The sequence below is a fragment of the Drosophila gunungcola genome, unplaced genomic scaffold (genome assembly GCF_025200985.1).
Source record: "Drosophila gunungcola strain Sukarami unplaced genomic scaffold, Dgunungcola_SK_2 000010F, whole genome shotgun sequence".
Lineage (NCBI taxonomy): Eukaryota > Metazoa > Arthropoda > Insecta > Diptera > Drosophilidae > Drosophila > Drosophila gunungcola.
Window position 1 is genome coordinate 1,117,799 of NW_026453198.1, and position 25,118 is coordinate 1,142,916.

The 25,118-nt window shown below is 42.4% G+C and overlaps 1 long non-coding RNA gene across 8 annotated transcripts; it reads right to left on the reverse strand.

The window, feature by feature from the left end:
* Nucleotides 1-3,050: 3,050 nt before the first annotated feature.
* Nucleotides 3,051-4,613, reverse strand: LOC128263687 (uncharacterized). Of its 8 annotated transcripts, none has more exons than XR_008268485.1 (4): nt 4,188-4,303; nt 4,023-4,121; nt 3,655-3,969; nt 3,051-3,580 (listed from the first exon to the last, which is right to left on the reverse strand). It is a non-coding gene; the product is annotated as an uncharacterized LOC128263687 (long non-coding RNA). The 8 variants fall into 8 exon arrangements; XR_008268486.1 differs by having other exon boundaries at nt 4,079-4,121; nt 4,255-4,299; XR_008268484.1 differs by having other exon boundaries at nt 4,079-4,121; nt 4,188-4,290.
* Between the last annotated feature and the right edge of the window lie 20,505 nt (nt 4,614-25,118).

Genomic DNA, 25,118 nt, shown 5'->3' on the forward strand with positions numbered 1-25,118 from the left:
CAATTGTGAATAAGCTTTTAGTGCTACAGGGATAAATATTGTATAAATATCGGCATCGGAAAGGAACGTTCGGCAAGGAACATTAATCCACAAGCTAAGACTAATACCCTGTTCACAAAGTCCATCCGAAGGAAGCTGTTAAGGGCAGCGCCACCCTGTCCTCGACTTTTACGTATCACTTCCCGTTTGCAAGAAAACTCGCAGGCTATCATATAACTTAATTAATTAACTCCGTATATTATTGCTGGCTGTATGGCGCTACATATAGCCTTTAGATATGAAAATAAGGGGACCGCTTTAAAAATAATTTTAGCAGACGGTGGCTAATGCTGTACTGAATAAGCGTGGGCGATGCGAGTCTCGCCCAATAAGTGCTTTACGCTTATGATTAACGGTTACAATTCCAGACATTCATCTGCTGATCTTAACGTTAACCCTCTAAGGTAAAGCGGGCTCTCTAGATCTGTATAATATAACAGCTTTCGGCGGCAACATTCTCTACCAATTTAAAGTTGAGCCATTTGAGCTTTGGGAAGGAATTATCATTTCTGCAGCGTTGGTATGCTCGTCGGGCTGACTTATATAAGACCCGTAAGCGTGGTACATAATAAATGCCACGGATCCTATTGACGCATGCCTCGCATGCAAGGTGTGCGGCATCTGACGATGATACCAGTCGACAATGAGGCGTGTTATTTAATGGAAGTATTATTTGCTGTTGAGGGCATAAATTTTCAGCTTTCCCTCGGATGGTAGCAGCTGATTGTCGTCTAGAAGCACATTAAGACAAATTAGTTTAGAATTTGCGTTTACAGCTTTTCCTTTGGAGAGTAAACATATTTCCTTTCGCAACTCTGATATTTGCGCGTGGCGAATCAGTGTTGTTTTGGCGCGGCTTATCATCGGAAGCGTGAGCTTCAACTTCTACTTGGTACACTACGTACTGCTGGAACTTTCGCGGTAGATATGAAAATAAGGGAACCGCTTTAAAAATAATTGTAGCAGACGGTGGCTAATGCTGTACTGAATAAGCGTGGGCGATGCAAGTCTCGCCCAATAAGTGCTTTACGCTTATGATTAACGGTACAATTCCAGCCATTCATATGCTGATCTTAACGTTAACCCTCTAAGGTAAAGCGGGCTCTCTAGATCTGTATAATATAACAGCTTTCGGCGGCAACATTCTCTACCAATTTAAAGTTGAGCCATTTGAGCTTTGGGAAGGAATTATCATTTCTGCAGCGTTGGTATGCTCGTCGGGCTGACTTATATAAGACCCGTAAGCGTGGTACATAATAAATGCCACGGATCCTATTGACGCATGCCTGGCACGCAAGGTGTGCGGCATCTGACGATGATACCAGTCGACAATGAGGCGTGTTATTTAATGGAAGTATTATTTGCTGTTGAGGGCATAAATTTTCAGCTTTCCCTCGGATGGTAGCAGCTGTTTGTCGTCTAGAAGCACATTAAGACAAATTAGTTTAGAATTTGCGTTTACAGCTTTTCCTTTGGAGAGTAAACATATTTCCTTTCGGAACTCTGATATTTGCGCGTGGCGAATCAGTGTTGTTTTGGCGCGGCTTATCATCGGAAGCGTCTTCCGGGCTGTTGCTTTCAGTTATCCAACGTATATTATAAACCATCGCTCGATAGAGCCTTCACCAGTCGGAAAAGTATTCCGCGTTCACGATGGGGTCCAGTGGCGAAGTAGCAATGAAAAGCCACCCTGTCCTCGACTTTTACGTATCACTTCCCGTTTGCAAGAAAACTCGCAGGCTATCATATAACTTCATTAATTAACTCCGTATATTATTGCTGGCTGTATAGCGTAAGAGTGGTACATAATAATTGCCATCTGACGATGATACCAGTCGACAATGAGGCGTGTTATTTAATGGAAGTATTATTTGCTGTTGAGGGCATAAATTTTCAGCTTGCCTTCGGATGTTAGCAGCTGATTGTCGTCTAGAAGCACATTAAGACAAATTAGTTTAGAATTTGCGTTTACAGCTTTTCCTTTGGAGAGTAAACATATTTCCTTTCGGAATTCTGATATTTGCGCGTGGCAAATCAGTGTTGTTTTGGCGCGGCTTATCATCGGAAGCGTCTTCCGGGCTTTTGCTTTCAGTTATCCAACGTATATTATAAACGTTGCCATCGCTCGATAGAGCCTTCGCCAGTCGGAAAAGTATTCCGCGTTCACGATGGGGTCTAGTGGCGAAGTAGCAATGAAAAGCAACTGTTTTACTTCGATGTTGGTTGGGACTCCCAGGTCGTTACAGGTGGGCCATAGTGACTGATCCTGAAGAAGGAACTCCAAGCCATCGAACCATCTATGCATGGAAGTGAAACTTTAAGTCTTAGATGCGATGTCAGCAGGGTGTACCCAATTACATTGTTTGACATTTGTGAGCTTCAACTTCTACTTGGTGCACTACGTACTGCTGGAACTTGCGCGGGTCCATTCACAGTTATCCAAAACCTCCTAATAGTGTAAAATAAAATCACAACTATACCTTAAAATTAGAGATTTTTGTTGGTATTTCAGCACATGTCCATCACACTAACAGCAACAGCGAAATGTAGCGATTTTTCCCAGTTCTTTCAAGCACATGTACCTCATCTTCAACTTCTACTTGGTGCACTACGTACTGCTGGAACTTGCGCGGGTCCATTCACAGTTATCCAAAACCTCCTAAAAGTGTAAAATAATTCACAATTATACCTTAAAATTAGAGATTTTTGTTGGTATTTCAGCACATGTACAGCACACTAACAGCAACAGCGAAATGTAGCTATTTTTCCCAGTTCTTTCAAGCACATGTACCTCATCTGATGCAGCAGAAAATGCTCAATTGTGAATAGGCTTTTAGTGCTACACGGATAAATATTGTATAAATATTGGCATCGGCAAGGAACATTAATCCACCATCTAAGACTAATACCCTGTTCACAAAGTCCATCCGAAGGAAGCTGTTAAGGGCAGCGCCACCCTGTCCTCGACTTTTACGTATCGCTTCCCGTTTGCAAGAAAACTTGCAGGCTATCATATAACTTTATTAATTAACTACGTACATTATTGCTGGCTGTATGGCGCTACATATAGCCTTTAGATATGAAAATAAGGGAACCGCTTTAAAAATAATTGTAGCAGACGGTGGCTAATGCTGTACTGAATAAGCGTGGGCGATGCAAGTCTCGCCCAATAAGTGCTTTACGCTTATGATTAACGGTACAATTCCAGCCATTCATCTGCTGATCTTAACGTTAACCCTCTAAGGTAAAGCGGGCTCTCTAGATCTGTATAATATAACAGCTTTCGTCGGCAACATTCTCTACCAAGGAATTATCATTTCTGCAGCGTTGGTATGCTCGTCGGGCTCACTTATATAAGACCCGTAAGCGTGGTACATAATAAATGCCACGGATCCTATTGACGCATGCCTCGCATGTAAGGTGTGCGGCATCTGACGATGATACCAGTCGACAATGAGGCGTGTTATTTAATGGAAGTATTATTTGCTGTTGAGGGCATACATTTTCAGCTTTCCCTCGGATGGTAGCAGCTGATTGTCGTCTAGAAGCACATTAAGACAAATTAGTTTAGAATTTGCGTTTACAGCTTTTCCTTTGGAGAGTAAACATATTTACTTTCGGAACTCTGATATTTGCGCGTGGCGAATCAGTGTTGTTTGGGCGCGGCTTATCATCTCAGCGTTAATAGCCGGGATCGGGAGCGTCTTCCTGGCTGTTGCTTTCAGTTATCCAACGTATATTATAAACGTTGCCATCGCTCGATAGATCCTTCGCCAGTCGGAAAAGTATTCCGCGTTCACCATAGGATCCAGTGGCGAAGTAGCAATGATAAGCACCTGTTTTACTTCGATGTTGGTTGGCACTCCCAGGTCGTTACAGGTGGGCCATAGTGACTGATCCTGAAGAAGGAACTCCGGGCCATCGAACCATCTATGCATGGAAGTAAAACTTTAAGTCTTAGATGCGATGTCAGCAGAGTTTACTTAATTGCATTTTTTGACATTTGTGAGCTTCAACTTCTACTTGGTGCACTACGTACTGCTGGAACTTGCGCGGGTCCATTCACAGTTATCCAAAACCTCCTAAAAGTGTAAAATAAAATCACAATTATACCTTAAAATTAGAGATTTTTGTTGGTATTTCAGCACATGTACAGCACACTAACAGCAACAGCGAAATGTAGCGATTTTCCCCAGTTCTTTCAAGCACATGTACCTCATCTGATGCGGCAGAAAATGCTCAATTGTGAATAGGCTTTTAGTGTTACACGGATAAATATTGTATAAATATCGGCATCGGCAAGGAACGTTCGGCTAGGAACATTAATCCACCATCTAATACTTATACCCTGTTCACAAAGTCCATCCGAAGGAAGCTGTTAAGGGCAGCGCCACCCTGTCCTTGACTTTTACGTATCACTTCCCGTTTGCAAGAAAACTCGCAGGCTATCATATAACTTCATTAATTAACTCCGTACTGTTTTACTTCGATGTTGGTTGGGACTCCCAGGTCGTTACAGGTGGGCCATAGTGACTGATCCTGAAGAAGGAACTCCGGGCCATCGAACCATCTATGCATGGAAGTGAAACTTTAAGTCTTAGATGCGATGTCAGCAGGGTGTACCCAATGGCATTGTTTGACATTTGTGAGCTTCAACTTCTACTTGGTGCACTACGTACTGCTGGAACTTGCGCGGGTCCATTCACAGTTATCCAAAACCTCCTAAAAGTGTAAAATAAAATCACAATTATACCTTAAAATTAGAGATTTTTGTTGGTATTTCAGCACATGTACAGCACACTAACAGCAACAGCGAAATGTAGCGATTTTTCCCAGTTCTTTCAAGCACATGTACCTCATCTGATGCAGCAGAAAATGCTCAATTGTGAATAGGATTTTAGTGCTACACGGATAAATATTGTATAAATATCGGCATCGGCAAGGAACATCAATCCACCATCTAATACCCTGTTCACAAAGTCCATCCGAAGGAAGCTGTTAAGGGCAGCGCCACCCTGTCCTCGACTTTTACGTATCACTTCCCGTTTGCACGAAAACTCGCAGGCTATCATATAACTTCATTAATTAACTCCGTATATTATTGCTGGCTGTATGGCGCTACATATAGCCTCTAGATATGAAAATAAGGGAACCGCTTAAAAAATAATTGTAGCAGACGGTGGCTAATGCTGCACTGAATAAGCGTGGGCGATGCGAGTCTCGCCCAATAAGTGCTTTACGTTTATGATTAACGGTAAAATTCCAGCCATTCATCTGCTGATCTTAACGTTAACCCTCTAAGGTAAAGCGGGCTCTCTAGATCTGTATAATATAACAGCTTTCGGCGGCAACATTCTCTACCAATTTAATGTTGAGCCATTTGAGCTTTGGGAAGGAATTATCATTTCTGCAGCGTTGGTATGCTCGTCGGGCTGACTTATATGAGACCTGTAAGCGTGGCACATAATAAATGCCACGGATCCTATTGACGCATGCCTCGCATGCAAGGTGTGCGGTATCTGACTATGATACCAGTCGACAATGAGGCGTATTATTTAATGGAAGTATTATTTGCTGTTGAGGACATAAATTTTCAGCTTTCCTTCGGATGGTAGCAGCTGATTGTCGTCTAGAAGCACATTAAGACAAATTAGTTTAGAATTTGCGTGTACAGCTTTTCCTTTGGAGAGTAAACATATTTCCTTTCGGAACTCTGATATTTGCGCGTGGCGAATCAGTGTTGTTTTGGCGCGGCTTATCATCTTAGCGTTAAGAGCCGGGATCGGAAGCGTCTTCCGGGCTGTTGCTTTCAGTTATCCAACGTATATTATAAACGTTGCCATCGCTCGATACAGCCTTCGCCAGTCGGAAAAGTATTCCGCGTTCACGATTGGGACCAGTGGCGAAGTAGCAATGAAAAGCACATGTTTTACTTCGATGTTGGTTGGGACTCCCAGGTCGTTACAGGTGGGCCATAGTGACTGATCCTGAAGAAGAAACTCCGGGCCATCGAACCATCTATGCATGGAAGTGATACTTTAAGTCTTAGATGCGATGTCAGCAGGGTTTGACATTTGTGAGCTTCAACTTCTACTTCTACGCGGGTCCATTCACAGCCATCTGCGGACTGTTTTGGAATCCGTCCAGTAGTATTGCCGGCTAAATTTCGCACCAGTGACTGATGCTTGAAATTCTAAGGGCAACCTTAGCTTTGGCTGCTAGATGGTTAAGATAAACGGAGTTGCCTTGGTGGATGAGAAGATACGAGACGGCTGCGTATGCGAGTTCACTCGCGGCATATACCTGAAATAACTCAATTTCTGAACGAAAATCACATCGACGTTATGTTGCTGGCAGAAACGCATCTCACCAGCAAATATAACTTTCAAATACGAGGATACACGTTCTACGGCACCGATCATCCAGATGGTAAAGCACATGGCGGAGCCGGCATCTTAATAAGAGACCGTATCAAACACCACTTTCACCAACGGTTTGCAAAAAATTATCTGCAAGCTACATCGATAAAATTACAGTTGGGCAACAGCAACCTTGCCATTGCCGCTGTCTACTGCTCACCCCGCTTTACAGTCTCAGAAGACCAATTCATGGACTTCTACAATTCACTTGGAGAGCGATTCATAGCAGCAAGTGATTACAACACCAAGCACACACTGGGGATCCCGCCTTGTTACCCCCAAAGGAAGGCAACTATATAATGCACTCATCAAAACATGCAACAAACTGGACTACGTTTCACCAGGCAGTCTTACATACTGGCCAACAGATCCTAGAAAACTACCTGATTTAATTGATTTTGCTGTGACAAAAAATATTTCTCGCAATCTAATATCTGCAAAATCGCTTTTGGATCTATCATCGGACCACTCACCAGTGCTAATAACTCCTCTTCAAAGCCCGGAATTAATCGAGCACCCTTGCAGGTTGACGTCGCATCGAGCCAACTGGCTGAAGTTCAAAAAGTACGTAAGTTCCCACATCGAACTAACTCCACAGCTCAACTTCAAGGAGGACATCGACTGCTATGCCAATGCACTGGAGTCGGTACTCGTCGCAGCAGCCAAAGTCTCTACACCGCGAGGGAGGGATGGGCACACACCCCAACACAAAACTAACCTTGAAATCGAACAGCTTGTTTTGGAGAAAAGACGTTTGAGGCGTGCTTGGCAAACCAGCAGATCGTCATCCTCAAAACATAGTCTTAAGGAAGATGGTCGCAGACTTACCAGGGCTCTAAGGCACGAAGAAGAAAAAGCACAATGCCAGTACATTAAGAAACTTTCACCCACCAGCACCAAGCATCCCCTGTGGAGGGCCCACCCAAATCTAAGTGCGCCGGCCGAAACAGTAATTCCCGTAAGAGACTCTTCAGGCAGCTGGGCCAGAAGCGACAAAGACAGAGCCTGTACATTTGCTTTACACCTTCGAAATGTTTTTCAGCCAAACCCTGCAAATAATTCATTCACACTACCGTCGCCGTCAATTCGAGGTGGAACTGAGACTGCGCCAATTCTGTTCCAAACAAACGAAGTTGCAAAAGTCATCAGCGAGCAATTAAAAACAAAAAAGGCCCTAGGCGGTGATCTAATAACTCCTAAGATGCTAATTGAACTCCCAAACTGTGCAGTTGAGGTAATTTGTAAACTATTTAACGGCATTATACGACTTGGCTACTGCCCAAAAAAATGGAAAAAGTCGGTAATCATAATGATCCCAAAGCCAGGAAAAGATCACACAATACCAGCCTCATATAGACCGATAAGTTTACTCTCGTGTCTGTCAAAACTGCTCGAAAAATGCCTTTTGACACGCATAATCCCATATCTGAAAGAGCACAACATTATTCCGGCGCATCAATTTGGCTTTCGAGAAAGCCATGGAACAATAGAGCAAGTTAACAGATTAACAACAGAAATACGAACTGCATTCGAGTCTCGGGAATACTGCAGTGCGGTATTCGTTGACGTTGCGCAGGCTTTCGACCGAGTCTGGCTCGATGGACTTATGCATAAAATCAGAACGTTACTACCGGAAAACACTCACAGGATACTTAAATCGTACCTTTACAACAGAGCCTTGGCCGTGAGATGCAACACTACAATATCCGACGATTACACGATAGAGGCTGGAGTTCCTCAAGGTAGCGAACTTGGTCCAACTCTATTTCTCCTTTACACCGCAGATATTCCCACGAACGAGCGGCTACTTCTACTACTTCTACATTCGCAGACGATACCGCGATCTTAAGTCGGCCCAAATGCCCAATTCAGGAAACAGCACAACTAGCTGATCATCTCGTGGTAGTGGAGAGGTGGTTATCAGACTGGCGTATAAAAATAAATGCGCAAAAGTGTAAACACTTAACGTTTACTCTTAACAGACAAACGTGTCCCCCGCTAACTCTGAATAACACGCCACTTCCACAAGCCGACGATGTAACGTACCTTGGCGTCCACCTTGACAGAAGACTTACATGGCGGAGACATATCGAAGCTAAGAAAATTCATCTAAAACTAAAACGCTCGCTCCTCCCTCTGCCTGGACTTCAAGGTTCTGCTCTACAATCCAACGCTTAAACCAGTCTGACTTACGGCTCCCAATTGTGGGGAAACGCGAGCAGCAGTAACATCGACATTATCCAGCGAGCACAATCAAAAATCCTGAGAACTGTCACTGGGGCACCTTAATATGTTCGGAACGACAACATCCACAGAGATCTTGGCATTCTAACCGTAAAAGATGAAATTTCAATACAAAAGGCGTCCTACCACACCAAGCTAACTTCTCATCCAAACCAGCTCGCCAGGGGCCTAGCCAGGGTTTCAAACCGGACCCGATTGCAACGAAATGACCTTCCAGCTCAGCAATAGTTATTAGAGCCCTTAGATCCCGCGTCAGTCAACTTGACTGTCAGATATAGCTTTTTAATTTAAGATTTTATATACTTATTGTTAGTCTCAATTCAGAGAAGATTCAATAAATAAAATGCAAAAAAAAAAAAAAAAAAAACTCGCGTCTACGTAGGTGTGGAGCTGGCTGTCATTGAGGTCCTCGTTGGTTCTGAAGTAACATCGGGGAACCTAAGCCGTGGCTATTAGCCTTCCATCGCTTCCATCTTGGGAGGAGGCTTTCTGGTATGTAGTCGTCCCAGTCGGTGGGTGTCTGCCACACTTGTAATAATATTTTCAGCTCTACAGTGTGACATAAGTACTTGGAGGAGTTCTCGCTTCGATGGTGCATCGTTGTCTGTCCATATGTCGCGTTTCAGACGGGAGAATTTATAGATAAACGTTAGGTCGTCCGTTTCAGGAATCCCGTAAGGACCGAGGACCTTCTCGACTGTGGTGATTTCGACGATGATCCCGCACCTAATTCGCTAAGCACAATATTCGAGTTCTAAGCCCAGTTGCGAATGTAGAACCTTCCGGCGGCGTGAATATGACGAACTTGTGTGGCGAGATCTGACACTTCCTTATCGTTGTTGCCGTTGTAGATGAAGTCTTCGACGTAATGGTAATTCTTCACTGCTTGTATGGCGGCAGCGTATTGCTGTGGGAGCCTGTCCATAGCGTAGACGCTCGAATGTTGTAGCTTGTCATCGCTGAAGCGCTGAGCGTAGGCATCTTCCGGTTTATCTCAAATTGGGTGTAACATCTCCGCTATGCCTACGCAGATCGCAACCTTCCCGGTGCGAAATGAGATCAGCAGATCTACCAATGGGTTTAAGAGATCGGGACCGCTGTATATGAAATCGTTCAGGGATAATCCTTCTGACTGTGCCGCTGCGTCCCAAGCTAGACGAGGTTTTGGATCTCCTTTTGAGTTTGAATCTTTAGTTCCAATTCTTTGAGGAATTTCCGCTGAAGGCGCATTAGTCGTCTAAGGCGTTTGGGTAACTATCTGGAAGCGCTGGGTTCTCGCTCATTCACAGCAGTCCGAATTCAAATCTGCCCTTTATAAATTTGGATGTCGAGTTCATAATGGCTAGGGCGCGGGAGTCAGCCTCATAGTATATGTGGGGGCGTCGGGGAGTCTCTACTGCAAATGTTTGCCTAATGGCCTCGTGTAAGGCACCGTCGGCTTTGTAGCACCAACACTGATGGATGTTAACGTATCATTCTGCGTTAGGGCTCTTGCTCGTAGGGATTTGCAACGTCCAGCCCAGAGAGTTTTTTGGCTGGAGCCACGCTCCCTCCCGGATTATAAGAGACTCGGCTTAATTCCAGTTATCCGCTGCAATAATTACAGTTGGTCGCACGTTGGCATAACAGTCCTTTAAGATAAGGGAATTTCCATGTTCGTAGACTGCATCGGTAAAATTTAGACCTTTGAAGCTGCGAACATTTCTCAGTCTAAATTTAGATCCGTTCTGAGTGTTAGAGACAAGTAAAGTGGCTGTCCTAGAGGTTTCTTCGACACGGGTTGTATTGCCTGTCCACTTCAAGCAGAGTGGAGCTGCTGAAAAATATTTTCTTAGATCAGCGTTACTAATGATCCTTCGTCTAGAAAAGCAATGGGATTTATTTATCTATTTTCATTGGTACGATACGGAATTTAGTTTGTTTCGTATGAGACCGCTTTCCAGCTCAGGTAATCTTTGCTGGCGCGGATTTTCGACCTGGTGAGGTTGTTCTTCGTGCAGTAGGGGACGGAGGCGTTGGGGACAGTTGTTTATATCGCATGTCCTTCTTGACTGGCACTGACGTCGGTGCATGTTGAGGCAGTTGGGGCACAAGTGAATGTTGTGGGAAACGTCCCTTCTTTCCGCCTTGTTCATAGCGGATAAGTTTGGACAGGTTTGGATTTTTTGGTCTCCCGAGTCGTATATTATGCACTTCCCTATAACGAGAGATGGTTCCGCACTTGCCGGATGGTAATTTAGGTGCTCGCTGCGCTCTAAGTAAAGTGGGGATGATAGTTGGCTAGCTGCTTCGCTGATTGTGTACATCCATTTGCTGAAAACCTTTACCACTGGCGCTGTGGTTTCCTTTGGGTGCATATCCCATTGCAATGTTAGCTGCGAGGGAAGCTTTTTCACGAGCTCACGCACAAGGATTGGGTTGCTCATGTGGGCAACTAGCTCGCAGGCTTCCATCGTTGAATATACGTTTCTTAGGCAGAGATCGTACTCGATCAGAGGTTCCAGTTTATCCTTTGGAGGGGGCATTCTACGTGCTTTGTCAAGCATTGATTAAATACATGCTCTGGACGACCGAAACACATTTTAAGTGCCTGTCTGGTAATAGTAATTTACGTTTTATTAGATCTCTGGACCTGCCTCTTAGGCTTGACTATAACCGCATGAGGTTCTGCGCGTTGGTGTAGCCGGCTTTGCTAGTTTGGAAACTGCTGTAAAATAATTGCCAAGCTTGGGGTTGCCATTGAATACTGGCAACTCCTTTGGGATCGCTTGACGAGCGGCAATCTGCGACTACCATGTTTGTGATCGTAACCTCCGTCAATGCGGGTTCTGCGTTTATGTGTTTTGTGTTATAGCCGTGAGATATGAAAATACCGCTTTAAAAATAATCGAAGCAGACGGTGGCAAATGCTGTACTGAAAAAGCGTGGCGATGCGCCCAATAAGTGCTTCAGTGTACGTACATAGTTGTAAGTGTTTCACAAGCCACGATCAGTCGATAGAAAAGATCTTATCTCGCGCTCTGCCTCTTTTGCATTTACACACGTTTCTTTTAATTTTGTGTTTATAATTTGTGTGTTTTCATTTGATCCCAGTGTCGAATTGACTGAGGTATTATTATTATATTTTTGTTTTCGTAATAATTTACATTATCGCTTCTGTACTTACTATAAATTGAACAAATATTGAATGATTATTTATGTCTGCTATCTGTTCCAAGAAAGGTTGCCAGCTTTCATCTACATCAAAAGAAATATTTGTCTTCTGATGGCTCTGCAATACAATGTTGCATGCAAAATGTGCAGGATTTCATGGCAGAGTTAGGTATTACATTGACCTACAGTCTAAGCTTAAGTGGTCATGTGGGAGATAGAACATGAGATGATTGCCTTAATTAGGCAGCCGGTTTTAAGATTCTTTTTGAGACTTAAAACAACTCACTAAAGGGCGCGGTAAGTAAGCGAGCCCATTAGAACGGGTGCTTCTTTAAATTTAGTTTCAGCAAAGGAATTTGCCCCAACTTAAATTTTAAATTCTTGTAATGAGTCTTTACCGGCACCAAGCTCATTAGCCCCTGACACTGCAGAAGTAGCAGCCCGGTGGAGCAAAAGTTTTACAGCCAGCTGTTCCTAATGGTATTGCGTGCTTTTAAGTACTCCCTTAATCACAAAGTCGGAGTAAAAATGTTCAAAGTGATCAAGGTGTTGGTGGTGGTAAAAATTAACATTTTGTTGTTCGCCATAGGAAACAATTATTTGAGAATGGGAAACACACTTCAGCAAGGCTATGCTTATACATCCTTGCAGCTCTATTCAAACATAATAATTTTTATATTAACTACATTGTTTAAATCAATAATAGCACCAATATTTCTTATTTCCGATTTTTATAAATTATATACGGGGAGTGAATGCAAACATTTCCACAACCAAGCAATAATTTTGTTTAAATATTGTTCTGAGTATTCCTATGGCAGCTTTATTTTTTACTTGACCAATACGGACCGTTACGTTCCGTTCCTGACTGTGTTCTTGCTGAAATGGAAAGAGAACTTTTGGGAATATTTATTTTTCAAACAGGTTTAAAACTGACAGACAAATTTACGGAGAAGCTGAAAGTGAAACAGAAGGACGGACAGACAGACGGTTCAAATAGTTCAAAAACGTCTCCTTTACTGCGTTGCACACCATGACTGTAATTAATATACTGAAATCCCAGGTCCAATTGACGGATTCAGTTCTTGCCCAGTCCCACAGGGCCCATCCTAGCGAAACGGTAAGGATATTTGATGGTTGGTGGACTGGTGTTCCCACAGAGCCACCGTGCACCTTTCACCATCCACCTTCAACCATCCACTTCGTATACACAGATTTTTAAGGGCGGTGTTTCACTCCTTCAAAGTCATTTAGATGAACTTTTTTCGGCCCTTTTTTAATTTGATTTAAAAACTAACTATGGATTAGTTGTTAAATTGTTATCATAACTTTTAAATAAGGTAAGACCCCTTCTCATTCGACTACGCCTCTGGCTTACGGAAACAAAGATTGCCGCCATGTCAATTCAAATTTAGTCGCGCAAAGACCTTAGAGTTGCACTGAAAATTATCGACTAGAACATGTGGTTAGTAACAAGTTCCACCTACAAGGAATAACCGGGTAAAATTTGGCACGGCAAAACATTATGGACTACTGTAGGACTAGGTCATTAACAAAATAACGGACTATTCATATCTCTTCTGTAATAGCCCCATCGTACTGACCCATCCAATTGAAACGGCTTCGAATTTTGACGGGTGTCTTTCAAGGAACGTAAGTTCCACCTTCAAGGAATAGCCGGGAATAACTTGGCACAGCAAAACCTTACGGACCCTCTGAGGGACTAGGCCATTAACAAAATAACAGACTATTCATACATCTTCTGTGATAGCCCAATCGTACTAGGCCATCCAAGTGGAACGGCTTGGAATTTTGACGGGTTTCAACTTAAACTTTTTTAATGCTACTTTTCCCTACTCTTACTTGTTTAAGTGTTTAGGTGGAATAATTGATAAGAAATTTATCCGAACGTTTATATAATGCCTGTGTACAAATTGCTGCCTAGGGAGCGCAAAGATCCCAGACACACAAATCTCCTTCTACGCCTTTCAATTAAAAACGATTTGTATTGCGCTGATAGTTTTTATTTAGTCCGACAAACACTCAGGCACCCGCTAATGCAAAAGCAGCTGAAAGGCCTAAATAGAGTAAACAAACAAAACAGAAGAAGATGAAGAGAACGTGAAATTGAATTTTGCGTCAATAAAATGAATAATAGTGCAGCTAGTTATCCAAAACCTCCTAAAAGTGTTAAATAAAATCACAATTATACCTTAAAATTAGAGATTTTTGTTGGTATTTCAGCACATGTACAGCACACTAAAAGCAACAGCGAAATGTAGCGATTTTTCCCAGTTCTTTCAAGCACATGTACCTCATCTGATGCGGCAGAAAATGCTCAATTGTGAATAGGCTTTTAGTGCTACACGGAAAATATTGTATAAATATCGGCATCGGCAAGGAACGTTCGGCTAGGAACATTAATCCACCATCTAAGACTTATACCCTGTTCACAAAGTCCATCCGAAGGAAGCTGTTAAGGGCAGCGCCACCCTGTCTTCGACTTTTACGTATCACTTCCCGTTTGCAAGAAAACTCGCAAGCTATCATACAACTTCATTAATTAACTCCGTATATTATTGCTGGCTGTATGGCGCTACATATAGCCGTTAGATATGAAAATAAGGGAACCGCTTTAAAATAATTGTAGCAGATGGTGGCTAATGCTGTACTGAATAAGCGTGGGCGATGCGAGTCTCGCCCAATAAGTGCTTTACGCTTATGATTAACGGTACAATTCCAGCCATTCATCTGCTGATCTTAACTTTAACCCTCTAAGGTAAAGCGGGCTCTCTAGATCTGTATAATATAACAGCTTTCGGCGGCAACATTCTCTACCAATTTAAAGTTGAGCCATTTGAGCTTTGGGAAGGAATTATCATTTCTGCAGCGTTGGTATGCTCGTCGGGCTGACTTATATGAGACCCGTAAGCGTGGTACATAATAAATGCCACGGATCCTATTGACGCATGCCTCGCATGCAAGGTGTGCGGCATCTGACTATGATACCAGTCGACAATGAGGCGTGTTATTTAATGGAAGTATTATTTGCTGTTGAGGACATACATTTTTAGCTTTCCTTCGGATGGTAGCAGCTGATTGTCGTCTAGAAGCACATTAAGACAAATAAGTTTAGAATTTGCGTTTACAGCTTTTCCTTTGGAGAGTAAACATATTTCCTTTCGGAATTCTGATATTTGCGCGTGGCGAATCAGTGTTGTTTTGGCGCAGCTTATCATCTTAGCGTTAATAGCCGGGATCGGAAGCGTCTTCCGGGCTGTTGCTTTCAGTTATCCAACGTATATTATAAACGTTGCCATCGCTCGATAGAGCCTTCGCCAGTCGGAAAAGTATTCCGCGTTCACGATGGAGTCTAGTGGCGAAGTAGCAATGAAGAGCAACTGTTTTACTTCGATGTTGGTTGGGACTCCCAGGTCGTTACAGGTGGGCCATAGTGACTGATCCTGAAGAAGGAACTCCGGGCCATCGAACCATCTATGCATGGAAGTGAAACTTTAAGTCCTAGATGCGATGTCAGCAGGGTTTGACATTTGTGAGCTTCAACTTCTACTTCTACGCGGGTCCATTCACAGCCATCTGCGGACTGTTTTGGAATCCGTCCAGTAGTATTGCCGGCTAAATTTCGCACCAGTGACTGATGCTTGCAATTCTAAGGGCAACCTTAGCTTTGGCTGCTAGATGGTTAAGATAAACGGAGTTGCCTTGGTGGATGAGAAGATACGAGACGGCTGCGTATGCGAGTTCACTCGCGGCATATACCTGAAATAACTCAATTTCTGAACGAAAATCACATCGACGTTATGTTGCTGGCAGAAACGCATCTCACCAGCAAATATAACTTTCAAATACGAGGATACACGTTCTACGGCACCGATCATCCAGATGGTAAAGCACATGGCGGAGCCGGCATCTTAATAAGAGACCGTATCAAACACCACTTTCACCAACGGTTTGCAAAAAATTATCTGCAAGCTACATCGATAAAATTACAGTTGGGCAACAGCAACCTTGCCATTGCCGCTGTCTACTGCTCACCCCGCTTTACAGTCTCAGAAGACCAATTCATGGACTTCTACAATTCACTTGGAGAGCGATTCATAGCAGCAGGTGATTACAACACCAAGCACACACACTGGGGATCCCTCCTTGTTACCCCCAAAGGAAGGCAACTATATAATGCACTCATCAAAACATGCAACAAACTGGACTACGTTTCACCAGGCAGTCCTACATACTGGCCAACAGATCCTAGAAAACTACCTGATTTAATTGATTTTGCTGTGTCAAAAAATATTTCTCGCAATCTAATATCTGCAAAATCGCTTTTGGATCTATCATCGGACCACTCACCAGTGCTAATAACTCCTCTTCAAAGCCCGGAATTAATCGAGCACCCTTGCAGGTTGACGTCGCATCGAGCCAACTGGCTGAAGTTCAAAAAGTACGTAAGTTCCCACATCGAACTAACTCCACAGCTCAACTTCAAGGAGGACATCGACTGCTATGCCAATGCACTGGAGTCGGTACTCGTCGCAGCAGCCAAAGTCTCTACACCGCAAGGGAGGGATGGGCACACACCCCAACACAAAACTAACCTTGAAATCGAACAGCTTGTTTTGGAGAAAAGACGTTTGAGGCGTGCTTGGCAAACCAGCAGATCGCCATCCTCAAAACATAGTCTTAAGGAAGCTGGTCGCAGACTTACCAGGGCTCTAAGGCACGAAGAAGAAAAAGCACAACGCCAGTACATTGAGAAACTTTCACCCACCAGCACCAAGCATCCCCTGTGGAGGGCCCACCCAAATCTAAGTGCGCCGGCCGAAACAGTAATTCCCGTAAGAGACTCTTCAGGCAGCTGGGCCAGAAGCGACAAAGACAGAGCCTGTACATTTGCTTTACACCTTCGAAATGTTTTTCAGCCAAACCCTGCAAATAATTCATTCACACTACCGTCGCCGTCAATTCGAGGTGGAACTGAGACAGCGCCAATTCTGTTCCAAACAAACGAAGTTGCAAAAGTCATCAGCGAGCAATTAAAAACAAAAAAGGCCCTAGGCGGTGATCTAATAACTCCTAAGATGCTAATTGAACTCCCAAACTGTGCAGTTGAGGTAATTTGTAAACTATTTAACGGCATTATACGACTTGGCTACTTCCCAAAAAAATGGAAAAAGTCGGTAATCATAATGATCCCAAAGCCAGGAAAAGATCACACAATACCAGCCTCATATAGACCGATAAGTTTACTCTCGTGTCTGTCAAAACTGCTCGAAAAATGCCTTTTGACACGCGTAATCCCATATCTGAAAGAGCACAACATTATTCCGGCGCATCAATTTGGCTTTTGAGAAAGCCATGGAACAATAGAGCAAATTAACAGATTAACAACAGAAATACGAACTGCATTCGAGTCTCGGGAATACTGCAGTGCGGTATTCCTTGACGTTGCGCAAGCTTTCGACCGAGTCTGGCTCGATGGACTTATGCATAAAATCAGAACGTTACTACCGGAAAACACTCACAGGATACTTGAATCGTACCTTTACAACAGAGCCTTGGCCGTGAGATGCAACACTACAATATCCGACGATTACACGATAGAGGCTGGAGTTCCTCAAGGTAGCGAACTTGGTCCAACTCTATTTCTCCTTTACACCGCAGATATTCCCACGAACGAGCGGCTACTTCTACTACTTCTACATTCGCAGACGATACCGCGATCTTAAGTCGGCCCAAATGCCCAATTCAGGCAACAGCACAACTAGCTGATCATCTCGTGGTAGTGGAGAGGTGGTTATCAGACTGGCGTATAAAAATAAATGCGCAAAAGTGTAAACACATAACGTTTACTCTTAACAGACAAACGTGTCCCCCGCTAACTCTGAATAACACGCCACTTCCACAAGCCGACGATGTAACGTACCTTGGCGTCCACCTTGACAGAAGACTTACATGGCGGAGACATATCGAAGCTAAGAAAATTCATCTAAAACTAAAATCCAATAACCTCCATTGGCTCATAAACGCTCGCTCCTCCCTCTGCCTGGACTTCAAGGTTCTGCTCTACAATTCAACGCTTAAGCCAGTCTGGACTTACGGCTCCCAATTGTGGGGAAACGCGAGCAGCAGTAACATCGACATTATCCAGCGAGCACAATCAAAAATTCTGAGAACTATCACTGGGGCACCATAATATTTACGGAACGACAACCTCCACCGAGATCTTGGCATTCTACCCGTAAAAGATGAAATTTCAATACAAAAGGCGTCCTACCACACCAAGCTAACTTCTCATCCAAACCAGCTCGCCAGGGGCCTAGCCAGGGTTTCAAACCGGACCCGATTGCAACGAAATGACCTTCCAGCTCAGCAATAGTTATTAGAGCCCTTAGATCCCGCGTCAGTCAACTTGACTGTCAGATATAGCTTTTTAATTTAAGATTTTATATACTTATTGTTAGTCTCAATTCAGAGAAGATTCAATAAATAAAATGCATATGTAAAAAAAAAAAAAAAAAAAAAAAAAACTCGCGTCTACGTAGGTGTGGAGCTGGCTGTCATTGAGGTCCTCGTTGGTTCTGAAGTAACATTGGGGAACCTAAGCCGTGGCTATTAGCCTTCCATCGCTTCCATCTTGGGAGGAGGCTTTCTGGTATGTAGTCGTCCCAGTCGGTGGGTGTCTGCCACACTTGTAATAATATTTTCAGCTCTACAGTGTGACATAAGTACTTGGAGGAGTTCTCGCTTCGATGGTGCATCGTTGTCTGTCCATATGTCGCGTTTCAGACGGGAGAATTTATAGATAAACGTTAGGTCGTCCGTTTCAGGAATCCCGTAAGGACCAAGGACCTTCTCGACTGTGATGATTTCGACGATGATCCCGCACCTAATTCGCTAAGCACAATATTCGAATTCTAAGCCCAGTTGCGAATGTAGAACCTTCCGGCGGCGTGAATATGACGAACTTGTGTGGCGAGATCTGACACTTCCTTATCGTTGTTGCCGTTGTAGATGAAGTCTTCGAAGTAATGGTAATTCTTCACTGCTTGTATGGCGGCAGCGTATTGCTGTGGGAGCCTGTCCATAGCGTAGACGCTCGAATGTTGTAGCTTGTCATCGCTGAAGCGCTGAGCGTAGGCATCTTCCGGTTTATCTCAAATTGTAACATCTCCGCTATGCCTACGCAGATCGCAACCCGGTGCGAAATGAGATCAGCAGATCTACCAATGGGTTTAAGAGATCGGGACCGCTGTATATGAAATCGTTCAGGGATAATCCTTCTGACTGTTTGAGTTTGAATCTTTAGTTCCGATTCTTTGAGGAATTTCCGCTGAAGGCGCATTAGTCGTCTAAGGCGTTTGGGTAACTATCTGTATCTAAAACTTCATTTCCACAAGCAGCATGTCTAGAACACAACATGACTCAACAACGTCAACCAACGGAGCAGACACAAAGCAACTTTGAAGCAATGATAGTTAGCCTGCAACAAAGCCTAATGGAGTTTATGAAACCAAAATCTTCTGATTCAAATGCTGGTCTCACAACAACCAAAATAATGACGTCCCTACGAATTTCTACGTGGAACGCTAACGGCGTCTCACAGCACAAACTTGAGTTAACTCAATTTCTACTCGACAATCACATCGATGTAATGCTACTTTCAGAAACACACCTTACAAACAGATACAATTTTCAAATAAGAGGCTACTCATTCTATGGAACAAATCATCCGGACGGTAAAGCACATGGTGGGACTGGCATTCTAATCAGAAGTCGTATTAAGCACCACTATTATAACAAAACTGCTAAAAACTATCTACAGGCCACATCTATAAGCATACAACTGATTACCGGCAACCAACTAACTCTAGCCGCCGTATACTGCCCCCCTCGTTTCAATATAACCGAATATGAGTTTTTGCAGTTCTTCAACACATTAGGTGACCATTTTATAGCAGCAGGAGACTACAATGCCAAACACACACACACTGGGGATCTCGCCTCGTGACTCCAAAAGGGAAGCAGCTTTACAATGCAATCATAAAATCCAACAACAAGCTTGACTATGTCTCTTCTGGTAGACCAACATACTGGCCGACAGACCCAAAGAAACTACCCGATCTTATTGACTTAGCGATAACCAAAAATATTCCCAAAAATCTTATAAACGCCGAATGCCTTTCGGATCTTTCATCTGATCACTCGCCGGTCTTATTTCATCTTCTCCAACAACCAGGAACATTAGAACACCAGTTTAACCTGACCTCACAAAAAACCAACTGGCTTAAGTTTAGAAAATATATTAGCTCACATATTGAGCTATGTCCTCGCCTCAACGACGAAGCTGAAATAGACAGCTTTGTAACTACACTGGAGTCCGTACTCGTCACTGCGGCTCGAGTTTCCACACCCCAAACCTCAAATATTCAATGCAAGCAAAAGAAGACAAATCTACAAATCGAACAGCTTGTCCTAGAAAAGCGGCGCTTACGTCGGGAGTGGCAATTCTATAGATCGCCATCTGCTAGGCAGAACTTGAAATACGCCTCACGGCAACTAACTAAAGCTCTAAAACAAGAAGAATCAAATGCCCAGCGCCGTTATATAGAGCAACTGTCATCAACTTGCTCAAAACACTCACTATGGAGAGCCCACCCATCTCTTAGCTCACCGAAAGAAACCGTGATGCCTATTAGAAACCCCTCAGGCGGCTGGGCGCGCAGCGATAAAGATAGAGCCAGCACATTCGCCGACCACCTTAAAAATGTCTTTCAACCAAATCCTGCCACCAATGCATTCAGTCTGCCGACTTTTGCATATGACACCCAGCTTCACCATGAGCCAATCGAGTTTCGCCCATTGGAAATCGTTAGCATCATCAAAAACCATATGAACCCGAAAAAATCTCCAGGCTGCGACCTCATTACCCCTAAAATGATCACGGAGCTTCCATATTGTGCCGTTCGCACCATTACACATCTCTTCAATGCCATCGCTAAACATGGCCACTTTCCAAAAAGATGGAAAAAGTCAATTATTATAATGATTTCGAAGCCAGGAAAAGACCCCAGCCTACTATCATGCTTATCTAAACTCTTTGAAAAATGCATATTGACTCGGATAAGCACATATCAACGAATCCAGAATGGAATTTCATCACACCAATTCGGATTTCGAGAAAAACACGGAACGATTGAGCAGGTCAACCGAATAACATCAGAAATTCGAAACGCGTTCGAAAAACGTGAGTACTGCACCGCCATATTTCTGGACGTCTCTCAAGCGTTTGATAGAGTTTGGCTAGAAGGCCTAATGTACAAGATCAAGACAATGCTTCCCAGCAACACTCACAAACTTTTAGAGTCTTATCTACACGACAGAAAATTTGCTGTGAGATGTAACACTGCCATATCTGACGATTTTTCCATTTTGGCTGGAGTTTCCCAAGGTAGCGTGCTCGGGCCAACATTATATGTCCTCTACACAGCAGACATCCCGACAAGCAGTCGACTGACAACATCTACTTTTGCTGATGATACAGCTATACTCAGCCGTTCAAAATGTCCAATACAAGCAACTGCGCAACAAGCTCTTCACTTGGCCGACGTTGAAAAATGGCGATTGGCGAATTAAAGTAAATGAACAAAAATGCAAGCACGTTACTTTCACCCTGAATAGGCAAAACTGCCCACCCCTCACATTATATGGGGGTATGCTAGCAATAGCAACATCGACATAATCCAGAGGGCTCAATCAAAAATCCTGAGAACGATCACCGGGGCAACGTGGTACGTTCGCAACGAATACATACATCGTGACTTGAACATCCCACCAGTCAAAGCAGTTATCGCAGAACAAAAGGATAAGTACCTCACCAAGCTATCTTTGCACCCCAACCACCTTGCAAGAGGTCTAACAAGGTTGTGCAACCAATCCCGTCTTCGTCGCAATGACTTACCTACCCAGCGACCAACTTGACGGACGCGCAACCAAAATTACAGTCCACTGTTAGTTAATGTTTAACTTTTAAGATTCGAAAACTTTTTGTTAGTCTCAAAGCTAAGAGAAGATTCAATAAATAAAGCAAAGTTAATAAAAAAAAAAAAAATGCTATTAAAAACCATACGCCACGAACGTTTTTTGAAAAAATACTGAAAAATTCAGATATTAAACGATATTTTCTTACTGCCACCACTACAACAGCTGATTTCAAATTTGTTAGGTACGGTAAGTATTGTTTTTTTTTTTTAATTTCTACAAATATTATCTTTTTTATCTTATAGATGAGTCAAAACAAAAGAAAAAGGAACCCTTGCTGGTCTCAGCACTACAATGCGACCAGCGACCAAATGTGCTAGAAAGATGCGGAGTAGAAGGCTGAAAATTCGGATGTGATTCATTATTTCTTAAGTATTTGATGATGTTATTTAATTAACAAATGTCCATTCGATAATATGAAAGAATAGAAAGGTATTGCCTTCCATTTGACCTGCGGGGCAAAAAGCGGGACGACCTATAATTAGAGCGGAAAATCGCATATTTATAGGAGGAATTCCAGCAGAAATTAATGAATCGGGTGGTCACTTTGGGCTAATCAGTGATTAAATCATTAGCAGAGGAAAAGCTTTCTACATGCGAATGTCAAAATCGTATTTAGTTTCGCATTAATATTCATTTTGTTGGCAGAAAAATTAGTTTTTTTTTCTCTTCTTCTCTTTAGCATTGATTACTGTCAGTTGAGAGTTATTTTGGATGGTTTGATGGTGGCTTTGTCGCAACACGAGATTCACATGTGGACCATATCCCAATCGTTCCCCTTCGATGTGCTCTGTGGGATTGGTTATTTGCGTTTAGTAAACTCACTCATGTTTGTTCATTTTAATTAATTTCTTTTGGACTTGCCAAAATTCAAAAGTAAACAAACCCAGATCAGCTGTTCACATGTCACATGTCACTCACATGGAATCAGGCACATTTAAAAAGTCCACTAATGCGGCAATGGAATCAGGCTATAAAATAAATGCGATTATTAAATGCGATTAAAAACCATTCGCCACGAACGTTTTTTGAAAAAATACCGGAAAATACCGATGCTTTTCGATATTTTGTTGACCAAATCAAATAAAGAAAAACTTTGAATTAAAGAGAGAACACGGCAATAAATTAAATTGTCAAAAAAGTTAATTTGAATCAATAAAAAAAATAATAATAAAAAAAAGAAATGTCATATGATAATTCAAATAAAGTGCACAAATTTACCCTTTTCTCCGATTTTTACCAAAGACAGACTTTCCAAATCAACAGTAGATCACTTGCACGCTCTTAGGGCGATACTTTGCTAACAGTTTTTTACACTCAAAAAAAAAAACCAAAAACAAACTTCAACCTAAGTATTTCCCCGACAAAACAATGAAAGTTTAGATAGCGCCGTTTGTCGAACTTCATAGAAGCTAAGAGCGTGCAGAGAACTTTATAAGCCCCATAACTTCTAGAATAATAGCTCGATCATAATGCCGATAGATATGACCAAAACGCACACACAACAACCAACCCCAACCTTCTAACATGTCTCAGAGTGACAGTACATATTTTCGCGTTTTGTGGGCGTAGCTCCGTTTTGAAATATGCTTGCGCTGCTTAGGAATCTGCATGCAAAATCCCAAATCTCTTATTTTAGTTTTCGAGATCTGATACAGATGGACAGACATACATGGCTAGATCCACTCGGCTTTTGATCCTGTAATGAAAAAAGTAACCCTTTATCAATCGTTACATTAAGGAAGCGAGGTATACCTGTAATAAAGGTGGTGTTGCATTTTTAGGTCTATATCTGCAGATGCTCTGTGCTTTAATATTAGAAGAGGTAAAAGTTGTTGTAAAATATATTTTATACCTATAAAATATCTATCGATACCCAAAAACTTTTCTACCGTTGTTTTAAAAGTTAATGTAACAATTGATATTTAATAAAAAATGCTTCTTGCATGCAGATGATGTAAGGCAAAATTAAGTATAAATGTAACTGTTGTACCTATATAAACTAGAACCCATATTTTTGATAAATTAAAAAAAATTAACTGAAACCATAGTGACGACAATCTTCGAATATATTGAAGTAATACAAATTATTTTGATTTTTGCGCATTTTATATATATGCTTTAATGTTGTGTTTAATGTTGCTCGCAACGCCGCAGAATTCATTGAGGAACTCGATGTTCCGACATCAGAAGTGGGATCGCCTACACCCCAAATTCAGTCCAATGATCGCGTTTGTGCACTTCTAGAAATGCAACACCGAAGCATGATAGAAGTGATAAGAGCAGTGAAAAATGCAGAACCACAAAGAAGTGAAAACAATCTAGGACATATTGCATCGGCTTGCCTTGGACGTCTATCATCACAAATCCATGGGCAAATCAGAAGAAAAGCGTATTAAGTTGTGTAACTTATCAGGATAACTTACCAATAAGCACTTTGACATCATCCGGTGAGTCGTATCCATTTTGCTTTGATTCTGGAGCAGAGTGCTCCCTCGTAAAAGAATCGGTATCCCAACAGCTTTCCGGCACACGAACCAATAATGTTGTTATCTGAAGAGGGATATGAAATAATACGGTAACTAGTACGTTTTAAATATTATCTAATGTCACGATCAGCGAGTACACGCTTGAAATTATTCTGTATGTTGTTCAAGATAGTTATATTAATTATAGTAGTATAATTGTCCGCGAAATTCTAAGTCAGGGCTTTGGCGTATCAATAACAATCGATAAATTTAAACTGTTTAAAACTGTATCTGTTCTGCTTTGATTAATAGTTGTAATTTTTCAAATATCAATACTGGTTTGGATGGTGTAAATAAGTCAAGCTTGTTGTGCATTTTGAATGAATTCTCGGACGCATTTATAGATGGATTCCCTAAAAGTCGAGTGCTACCACAGAAGTTCATATTCGATTTATTAATCCAAATAAGACCGTCCAAAGGCGGCCATACAGACTCAGTATCGAGGAAAAAAAAATAGTGAGAAAAAGAATAAATGAATTACTACAAGCTAATATCATCCTTCCCAGCTCTTCTTCATTTGCTAGTCCGATGGTTCTGGTAAAAAAGAAAGACGGATCTGACCGACTCTGTGCAGACTACCGCGGGTTAAATTCGAACACGGTGGCAGAAAATTTTCCCTTGCCTCCTTTAAATGATCAGATTGCTAGATTAGGTGGGGTAAAGTATTTTACGTGTT